The 10,419-nt window shown below is 34.2% G+C and overlaps 1 pseudogene; it reads left to right on the top strand.

Moving 5' to 3' along the window:
- Window positions 1–6,372: 6,372 nt before the first annotated feature.
- Window positions 6,373–9,951, top strand: LOC118623715 (annotated as a pseudogene).
- The last annotated feature ends 468 nt before the right edge of the window (window positions 9,952–10,419 follow it).

The following is a 10,419-nucleotide window of genomic DNA, read 5'->3' as shown; positions in this document are numbered from 1 at the left end:
ATGCACTTTGGTAAGAGAATATGTTGTGCATCATTTTAGTGCTTTTAAGTTTTTTGAAACTTTTTTATGGAACACAGTCAATTTTAAAAATTGTTTTCCAGCCTTGGCCAGTTTGGTTCAGTGGTTAGAGCGTTGGCCTGCGGTTCAGAGAGACCCGGGTTCAGTTCCCGCTAAGGGCATGTACCTCAGTTGCAGTTTGTCTCCAGCCCTGGTTGGTCATGCAGGTGGCAGCTACCTGATGTGTCCCTTTCACGTCAATGTTTCTCTCTCTCTCTCTTCCTCTTTCTCCCTCCCACTCTATATCTGAACAAAAAATGGAAAAAAATGTCCTCTGGTGAGGATAAAAATAAATAAATAAATTGTTTTCAGATATTCTTCAAAAGTATATACAGTGATACCTCGGTTCTCGAACATAATTCGTTCCAGGAGGACGGTCGAGAACCAAATTGTTCGAGAACCGAAGCAATGAAACCCAATAGGAAATAATGGAAACTGGATTAATTCGTTCCAAGCCCCAGAAAATGCCTATTTACTGGCCTAATTTGTATATAATATGTAGAAAAACATAAGTCTCAACAAGAAATAAAAGTGTACAGTATGTCTAAGGGTTAAATTCAGTGTAAAGCGTGACTCTCTCCACAAAGCGTGACTCTCTCTCTGCACTCACACTGATGACGCAAGCAAGGCGCGCTGGGCCGAATGAACACCATTCGGCTCAACTCGGCTCATCTCGGAAGTTCGAGTTCCAAATATTTGTTCGGATTCCAAGACAAAAGTTTCTCGAATCTCCTGGTCGAATACCGATTTGGTCGAAATCCGAGGCGTTCGAGAACCGAGGTATCACTGTAAATTATTGAGATTGGGAGTGTAATAGGTGAGGAATGCTCATAGTATTGTCTATATCACTTATTTTTTGGTCTGTTCTATCAACTAATTAGAGATGTCTGCTAAAATATACCACCGTGACTGAATTATTTATTGTGGTAGTTCTAAACAATTTTTTTGTATATTTTCAGACTATGCTATTAGATATTCATATATAATTTCTCTATCTTTCTTGAGAATTGAATTTTTACCTCTGTGAAGTGACTGGCTCTATCTCTAGCAATTATTTCATACACTAAAGTCGATTTTGTCTGATAGCAGTAGAATTGCAACTATTTTCTTTTGACTAGTATTTGCATGGTAAACTATTTATGGCTGAAGGATATTTTGTTGTTTTTATTCTCCAAGCAATGAAGACTCAATTCAAAATCCCACATATGGCAAAAATTTCTAAAGAACTTTTCCTTTTCTCTTGCTTTGCTAAGTTGTGGAGAAATTTTTCTTGTAAGATCCTGGGAATGAGAGAGTGGGTAGAGACAGGTTTAACTTCTAATTCACAGTTACCTTGAAGTTGTAGTCCTTTGGGGTCACAGAATCCCTGCATTAGCCTTCCCCCCTTTTAATTAAATCCTAAACTTGGACTTCACACATAGTTCTTCACATAGTCATCAGATTTCAACTCAAGATTGCCTAGTTCAGCAAAATGCCCTCAGGGCAAAAGCTGCTTCAACATAGCCTATTTGTCAAAGTTCTTGGGATTTCAATTTGCCATTCAACACATTTCCTATCCTTCTAAAAACTTTATAATCATTCTTTCATATCTTAACTGCAACGACTGTGTATTATAATAGCTAAACTCAAGGATACCTAAGCCTATATCTCAACTCTGCCATTTACTAGCAGTAAGATTTGTGCAAATCACTTAGCCTCTCTTGGCCTCAATTTACTTCTCTGTAAAATGTATATACAGTGTTATTGAGATAAGTAAATGAGATTGTGGGCTTAACACATGTAGCACAGCACCTGGAACACAAGTTTCATTCATGCAAATGTTTTATGTTACAAGGTAAACCCTGTCTCAGCTGTCACAGTGGGTGACTTTTACTTCACTCATGTATTGGAGGGTTAGTTTATTCAGTGGTTCAAGGACATTATCTATGATTGGGGTCTTTCTGTTTTTCTTCCATGCTATACTTAGGCATGTTGGCTTTTTATCTCCATGGTCTCTAGATGACATCAGCATCTTCAGCCATTTTTTCTTTATGTTAAAGTTCATTGTCTTTCTTTTGTCTCTCAAAAGTTTTCCCAGTCAACTTTCTTTAAAGGTCACAATGTTCTTTCATGTCCATTTCCAAACCAATCATTGGCAAAATGGTTTAGGGGCACAATGATTGTTAAACCAGTCATGATTCTGGGGATGGGGTGATGTTTTTCCCTTAACTCACATGACTGATATAAAGACAGTTAATAGCTAAAGAAAATCGGACTGTTAGATGAAAAAGGAGAAGATTGACTGTAGGTAGAAATAAAGTCTTCTAAAGTTTTATACTACTGTTGTTGTTGTTGTTATTATTGTTATTGTTATTATTCAATATATTAATTACAAAATGTATTCCACAAAGGACAGCCAAAGCTAGACCCTGAAACAAACTGTTAAAATTTTTCTTTTATGTTTACATTCATTCATTAATCTGGACCTTTGGCTAAAGTTATAAGATTGATTATTTTACTAATTAACTCTTCAAGCATCTGTCTGTTTCCCTATCTTGTCACAAGAAGAAAAAGCTTGTCTACTTATCAAAGTTCAGAAACACTATACCTAATGATATTTGGGAGGTGAGGTTATCAATCTAACATTTCTGTAACAAGAAATTTATTTAGATTGACATGATGTTTCAAAATGAATCTATCTTGGCTCCTGATTTTCACTTTCTTTTCTAGCTACTCACACCAAACCACTAATTTAAGTTATTTATTTAGTCAAGAATCAACATCAAGTACTAAAGTCTCAAGACTATCACTATGGGCTCTATTTTCTTTATTTCTTTGAATAGTATTATAACTTTCTTCACACTTCTACATCTTCTACACAATTCCTCACAGATCATAGATATTATAAATGATAAATATTATAAATATTAATAGTGGTAGCAATAGTAACGAGGGATAACACTTCAGAGCATTTTCTATATGCTTGGTTGGTGCTAAGATCTTTAAATATATTATCATGTAATCTCCATTGCCACCCTGTAAATTTTATACTGAGGCATAGAGAAGACAACTTATTTGCCCCAGAGAAAAGCATCCTGAATCTGGATCCTATACTCCGGGCTACTGTACAATAATGTGATATAGTAACTGTTCCCTTCAGTTATATGCAAGTCCTATAGAGAATAATTCAAAATATGCTTTTTAAATCTGAATTCTAATCAAAATTATATCAAGTTTCTACCACATAAAGTCTGATTACACTGATTACCTTTTTTTCACCTGCCTAACATCTCAATCTTACTTGGATTGGTAAATAAATTCTTAGTAAATATCATAATATAATTTATTTATATTAATGTCCTAATTTTATGTTTGAGATCTCCTTAGAGCTATAACTTACACTACCCCCACTTCTTTATTCTTCTAAACCAGTGTTACACCTTATTTTTGAAAAAAAATTTTCAAAATGTTCACCTACAAAAATACTGACAAATGCCAACAAAATATGTCTGAAGACTTTCAAAAACTACACTATAAATAGCCAAAAATGTCATAGCAACCAAAGTGAACATTTTCAGCCTTATTTGTAGGACATGTTTATATGAAAAGTAGGAAATAGTTAATTATCTTTCCTAATTAATATGTGGATGTCTGTTAGCTTTAAGAGAAAAAATTTAATGTAAACAAATACAATTCTCTGTGAAATTTATGCATATTTTGTAGACAGAATAATTTTGTAGAAATCACAAGTGTAGCTCTAGACAATTATTTGAAGTTATCTTAATGACTTTTTTTCCTAAAATGTAAATATTTTCCACGTACAATTTACTGTGTCACTGTAGTCGGTTTTTAGTACATCTGTGGTTTTCATCATAAATTGATAGTAAACTATATCACATGTCTAATTTCATCTGTAACTATTTTTAAACGCAGAACATTTTTCTGTTCTCACCTGAATGTCAGTACACAATTGTACTTATTCCTTATTTTTTCAGTTTATATAACTGTTTCTTTGTTCATCATAATGAAATATACTGTATCTATAGCAACAATAGCAAATCCAGACTTAATCTGAGATTGCATAGTCAATAATGTAAAGTCCTCTAGGAGACGATGAATAATATACTACACAGGACTCTCAAGTTGTCTGTCTTTCCAATTATTCTCCTTATCTTTTCTCTCTTTTACTGAATTTTCTTAGTTTTATGACCCTGTTTAGATAAGACCACGTCTGGTTCTTAAAATGGTGGTGGGTGTATAGACATCTGATAAATAAGTGGCTATGTACAACCTCACTAAAAACAATGTCCATGTGCATATATGTGTACACACAGGCAACTTAAATCAAACAAATCACTATATTCTTGACATTGTGCATTCACAACACAACTATTATTTTCTTACTTGTTAATGAGAAATTTGAATTAGATGACCTTCAGTCTAGTAAGCTATGAAAAAAAAAATTCTCATTACCTAAGTTTCCCACACTTGGACGTAAGAAGCATTGTAATTATCTCTCATCTCTCTTTTATCAGGGACTCTGAGGAAATTGACAAAAAAATATGTATTTACATCTGAGGAATAATATTTGATTTAAATGAAAATTAAACCATAAGACTTTATTTTTCTTCTCTCACTATTTTCCCCCAATGAAAGCACAATGAGCCTATCATAAGTGTCATTTTGGCCTCAGATGGTGTCCTTATGACTAAACCAAAAAAAAAAAAAAAGAATATTAATTATGGAAAAATATTTCCTATTTTTGTATACCAATCTTAACACTTATTCTACTTACATTAACTTTTTTAAATAGACAACTCTATATAGTAAATTCAGTGTGAAAGTCAATGTCACATGCACAGTCTAAAACGTGGCTTGTATGATGGCTGGTTTGCTAAGTGGTTAGAGCATCAACCTGTGGACTAAAGGGGTGTGGGTTCGATACCCAGTCAAGGGCGCATACCTAGGCTGCAGGTTCAATCCCCAGCCCCAGTTGGGGTTATGTGGGAGGCAACCAATTGATATGTCACTTTCACATTGATGTTTCTCTCTCTCCCTCTCTCCCTCCCTCTCTTCCACTTTATCTAAAAATCAATGAAAAAATATCCTCAAGTGAGGACTAACAAAAAATAATAAAATAAAATATTGCTTGAAAGCTTTCAAATGTTCTGGTTTTCTTACTTTGGGCGGGGGAGGCTCTTACTACATTCATTTTCCTGTCTTCTGATGAGTTGAACTAAGACAGGTTATGAAAAGCTACAGCCTTTTACATGCACTGCTACATAGTGGATTTCAGTTATTTATTTCCACCACTCAAGTCCAAAACTGTTTAAATTACCATGGAGATGGTCTGTCTACAGTCACACCATCACAGTGACTAATCTCAACTAGCGAGATACTCTAGGTGCCTCTAGAATTTATTAAGAATTTATTAAATTTATTAAGAATTTATTAAATAAAATGTATGTTTCCTTTCTTAAAAATATAAGGCAAACCCATGCCTTAAAAGTTGGGGTGCCCAATGTCGTGTTCAAACCCTTTAATCCTCAGGGAGAAGCTCTGGGTTTTTAATTCCCTCCTGGTTGTGAGTTGCAGCTAGGAGGGTCGGATGAGGTTCATGGCAAGATTGTGTCCCAGCCTCTCCTACCCACTTCTATGTGAACTTTTACTCATTTTCCTGATGTGTGGTCATCTCTCAGCCAGCCTTTAGGGTTTTATAAGAGGAACTTGTTTCATATGTAGCTACACACTCAATGTGTCAGCAACAGGAGATGAGTTTAGAATCTCTCTGTCACCTTTTTGAACTGCAACCTCTTTACCTGTCAAAAGCGTTTCTTCTTTTTGAGCTGATCCATTTTTTTCTGACCATTCCTGGTCCTTTCTGGTTAATGCCAAAGCCAATCCTTCTGCCATTTCGGTGCCATTGGTTTGGAATATGTAATTCTGCTCTTTAAATTTCCACATGAAAGAATCCTGGTGTTTTTCTAATGCAATTTCAAACTTTGCTTTTATCTTCTGCAATTTTTGGAGCTGTTCAACACAGATCATCTGACCTCTAATATCTGTATCTGTTCATTCCTTCTCAAATGCTAGGATAAAAGATATTCTCTGAAGGTGCTTCCATCAGAAGAAAAGTCATCTCCTGAATCAGCTCCCTTTGAGGCAAGTGAATCCTTGCTCATGAACCGTGTGATTATAGTAGCCATTCCGCTCCTCTGACTGACAGCAGTTTCTTATGTAATTTCCTTTTTTAATTTTACAGTGTTTTTTTCTGTATGTCCATCCTACACTGATAACTGCCTCTTGAACCATGACAGGAGTCCTTAGGCAAGCAACATGGAATTCAAAGACAGGTATCAAAAAAGTTCCAAGCCAGTACCTCCCAGAAAAGAGCTTGTGCACTTCTCTGGAATTCTGATTGTTATGGCTGCCATTCAGTGGACACCTACAGATCACCTGGCTCTGGTGGCCAGTGAAGCTTACACCTGTGGTCGCACAAAACAGTATATATTGCATACTTTTAAAAGCTGCTGCTAGAGGGTCCGGCTTGCAGTCAGCCTGAATTTCAGTGCTGAAATCCTCCCCTTTGAAACACTGACAGGTCTTGGCACATCCTAAACTACTAGGAGCTACTAAAAATTGAATAGGCTGCTTAGACAAGCACAAAGTCTTGAGAGACAACCAAGGGTAGGACGGGATTAAATTACAAGGTTTATCACGTACATTCATTCAAGACTGGGGAGAAGTAGTTGTTTCATCTATTCTATAGAAACCAACACAGAGACTTAAGCAAAATGAAGAAACAAAGGAATATATCCCAAATAAGATAACAAGAGAAACTTCAGAAAAAAACCTTAATGGAACAGGAATGAGTATTTTATTTGATAAAAAGTTTGAAGTAATGATCATAAAAATGCTCATTAAACTAGGGAAAATGGATGAACAAAGTGAGAACTTCAACAAAGAGATGGAAAACATAAAAATGTAACAAATAGAAGTCATAGAAATGAAGAATACAATAACTAAAATGTAAAATACACTACAGGGGTTCCAGAGCTGACTAGATGAAACAGAATAAATAATTAGTCAACTCAAAGGCAAGACAGTAAAAATTACATAATCAGAGGAGCATAAAATTAAAAAAGAACTAAAAAATATTAATATAACTGAAGGGATTTATGAAACAACATCAAACAAACTAACATTTACATCATAGGGCTCCCAGAAGGAGAAAAGAGATAGAAAGGAGCAAAAATCTAATTTGAAGAAATAGTGGCTAAAAACTTCCTTATCTTGAGGAAGAAAACAAAATACAAATATAGAAGACCCAGAAAATTTTAAATAAGATTAACCCAAAGAGATCCACACCAAAACACATTATAATTAAAATGTCAAAAAATAAAGACAAGGCAAGAACATTAAAAATAGCAAGAGAAAAACTTGTTATGTACAAGGAAACCTCCATAAGACTAGAAGAAGTTTTTTCAACAGAAACTTTTCAGGCCAAAAGAGAGTGGTATTATGTATTCAAAATGATGAAAGAAAAACTCTTTCAACCAATACTATTTTACCTGGAAAAGTTATCACTTGCATCCAGAGGAGCAAAAGCTAAAAGAATCCATCACCACTAAACTAGTCTTTTAAGAAATGTTAAAAGAACTTCTTTAATCTGAAAAGAAAGGGTACTAATTAATAGCAAGAATATATATGAAAAAATTAATATCACTGGAAAGGTAACTATATTGTGAAGGCAGTGAATTAATCACATAAAATTAGTATGAAAGTTACAAGACAAAAGTTGTCTATAACTATTATGATATCAATTAGTTAAGGGATAAAAGAGTTAAAATATATGAAATATGACATCAAAAATATAAAATTTGAAGGGGAAGAATAATAATGTTACACTTTACAGTGGGACAAAACAAATTGTTATCAACTTAGACTATTATAGAGATAAGTTGTTATATGTAAGCCTCATGGTAAGCATAAAGCAAAAACCTAAGTAAATACCATGCCCCCCAAATAGTATAACATTAAAGAAAGTCATTAAACCACAAAGGAAGAGAGCAAGAGAAGAAAGAAATTGAGCAGAGTACAAAAACAGCCAAAGAACAATTAACAATATGGCAACAAGCACATATTTACTAATAATCACTTTAAATATAAATGGAACTAAATTTTCCAAACAAAAGATATAGAATGGCTGAATCAATAAACAATAACAAAAAAAGACTCATCTGTATACTTCCTACCAAATCCCCATTTTAGATATTAAGGATACATGCAGACTAAAAGTGAAGAGATAGAAGAAAATATTTATGCAAATGGAAACCAAAAAAAAGCCGGAGTAGTTATATCAGACAAAATAGACTTTAAAACAAAGACTGTAATGAGAGACGAGTAAGAATGTTACATAATGATAAAGGGTCAATCCAACAAGAAGATATAACATTTGTAAATATTTATGTACCCATCAAAGGAGCACCTAAATATAAAAATCAAATATTGACAGACCTAAGAGGAGAATACACAGCAATACAATGATAGTAGGAGACTTTACTACCCCAATTACATCAGTGGATATATCATTCAAACAGGAAATGAATAAGCAATCATTGGCTTTAAACAACATGTCAAATCAGGTGAAATTAACAGATACATATAGAACATCCCATTCAAAAGCAACAGAATATACATTCTTTTCAGGTGTACATAGAACATTATCCAAGATAGATTATATGTTAGGCCATAAAACAAGAATTAAGAAATTTAAGAGGACTGAAATCATATCAAGTATCTTTCCATCTAGTTTGAAACTAAAAATTAATTATATGAAAAAAAACTGGAAAATTCACAAATAAGTGAAGATTAAAAAACATACTACTGAACAACCAATGAGTAAAAGAAGAAACCAAAAGTGAAATTGAAAGTATCTGGCGACAAACAAAAATGAAAATGTATTACACAAAAATTTATAGGATTCAGCAAAAGTAGTTCTAAGACAGAAGTTCATAGTGATAAATGCCTACCCTAAAGAAATCAGAGAAGTCTCAAATAAACAATTTAATTTTACATCTCAAGAACCATAAAAAGAAAAAACAAATCTCAAAGTTAGATGAAGAAATAAAATAACAAAGATTAGAGCTGAAATAAATAAAATAGAGACTAAAAATAAATAAATAAATAAACAATAGAAAAGATGAATAAAATTAAATTCTGGTTCCTAAAAAGATAATCAAACTTGACAAACCTTTGGCTAGACTCACCAAAAAAAAAAAGAGAGAGAGATAACTCAAATAAATAAAACCATAAATGAGAGAGATGTTACAGCTGATACTACAAAAATCAAAGAATAAGATACTACTATGAACAATTATATGCCAACATACTGGACAACCCATATTTTATTCTGACACCTTCTTGATTATTCCATAATTGCACCACTTCAAGGCTATCTTCTAAGAGCAAAGAAAACCTGGTATCTCCTGGCTTCCCCAAGTTCACAATAAAGAATTTCCACACTTCCATGGGCCTGATTGAGCAAGTGAAGAAGACTTCAGTCTCCAACCCGCTGGCCTCCTTCAATGACTAGAACACTTGGGACTCTCTGGTGTTCTACCTGCAGCTGCTTACCTCAGACTACCTGCAGCATGACAGTGCCTTCTTCGCAAACTTCACCAAGGATGGGTTGACTGTCAAGGAGTTCTGCCACTAGGAAGTGAGTCCCATGTGCAAGGAGAGTGACCATATCCACAGTATCATGCTGGCCCAGGCCCTCAGTGTCTCCAACCAGATGGAGGACATAGACAATGGCAATGAGACACCACCAATCCACACATCTTCTCTGAAGGCTCCAAGGCCAAGGTCTTGCTTCTCTACCAGCCTGAACACTACAGTATCCTCTACAAATAGGGCTGATCCCACCCCCCACCCCCACCATGTTCTAGACATGTACAGAGGTTTTTCTGTGGTTTCAAATGGTCGTAATTTACTCCAATCCCCCTTTCCCTGTCTCAGAAAGTTCTATATTTTATTAAAGGGGATTCTGGTGGTAAAAAAAAAAAAAAAAAAAAAAAAATTTATATGCAAAAGTCCCAGTCAACAGACAGACATTTGTATATATAATGCTTTGAAAGATTATTGCTATGACATTTGCACTGGTTTTAGAGCTTAATACATGAACATAGGAAGTAACTAAATATTTTCCCATGCTCAGCAACACACAAGATTTTTTTTCTGAAATAAATGTGATTGTTTGCTGAAAACACCAATTCAAAGCCATGTATCATATTTTTAATAGCAGCATTATCCTGTTTCTACACCTCTGAGCTATCTTATCCTACTAAACCATTTATCACAAATCTTGAAAAAGGAAAAGCT

Source organism: Molossus molossus, unplaced genomic scaffold (genome assembly GCF_014108415.1).
Source record: "Molossus molossus isolate mMolMol1 unplaced genomic scaffold, mMolMol1.p scaffold_m16_p_10, whole genome shotgun sequence".
Classification (NCBI taxonomy): domain Eukaryota; kingdom Metazoa; phylum Chordata; class Mammalia; order Chiroptera; family Molossidae; genus Molossus; species Molossus molossus.
The sequence above is the reverse complement of the archived record's forward strand: the minus strand, read 5'-3'. Positions and strand labels throughout refer to the sequence as shown.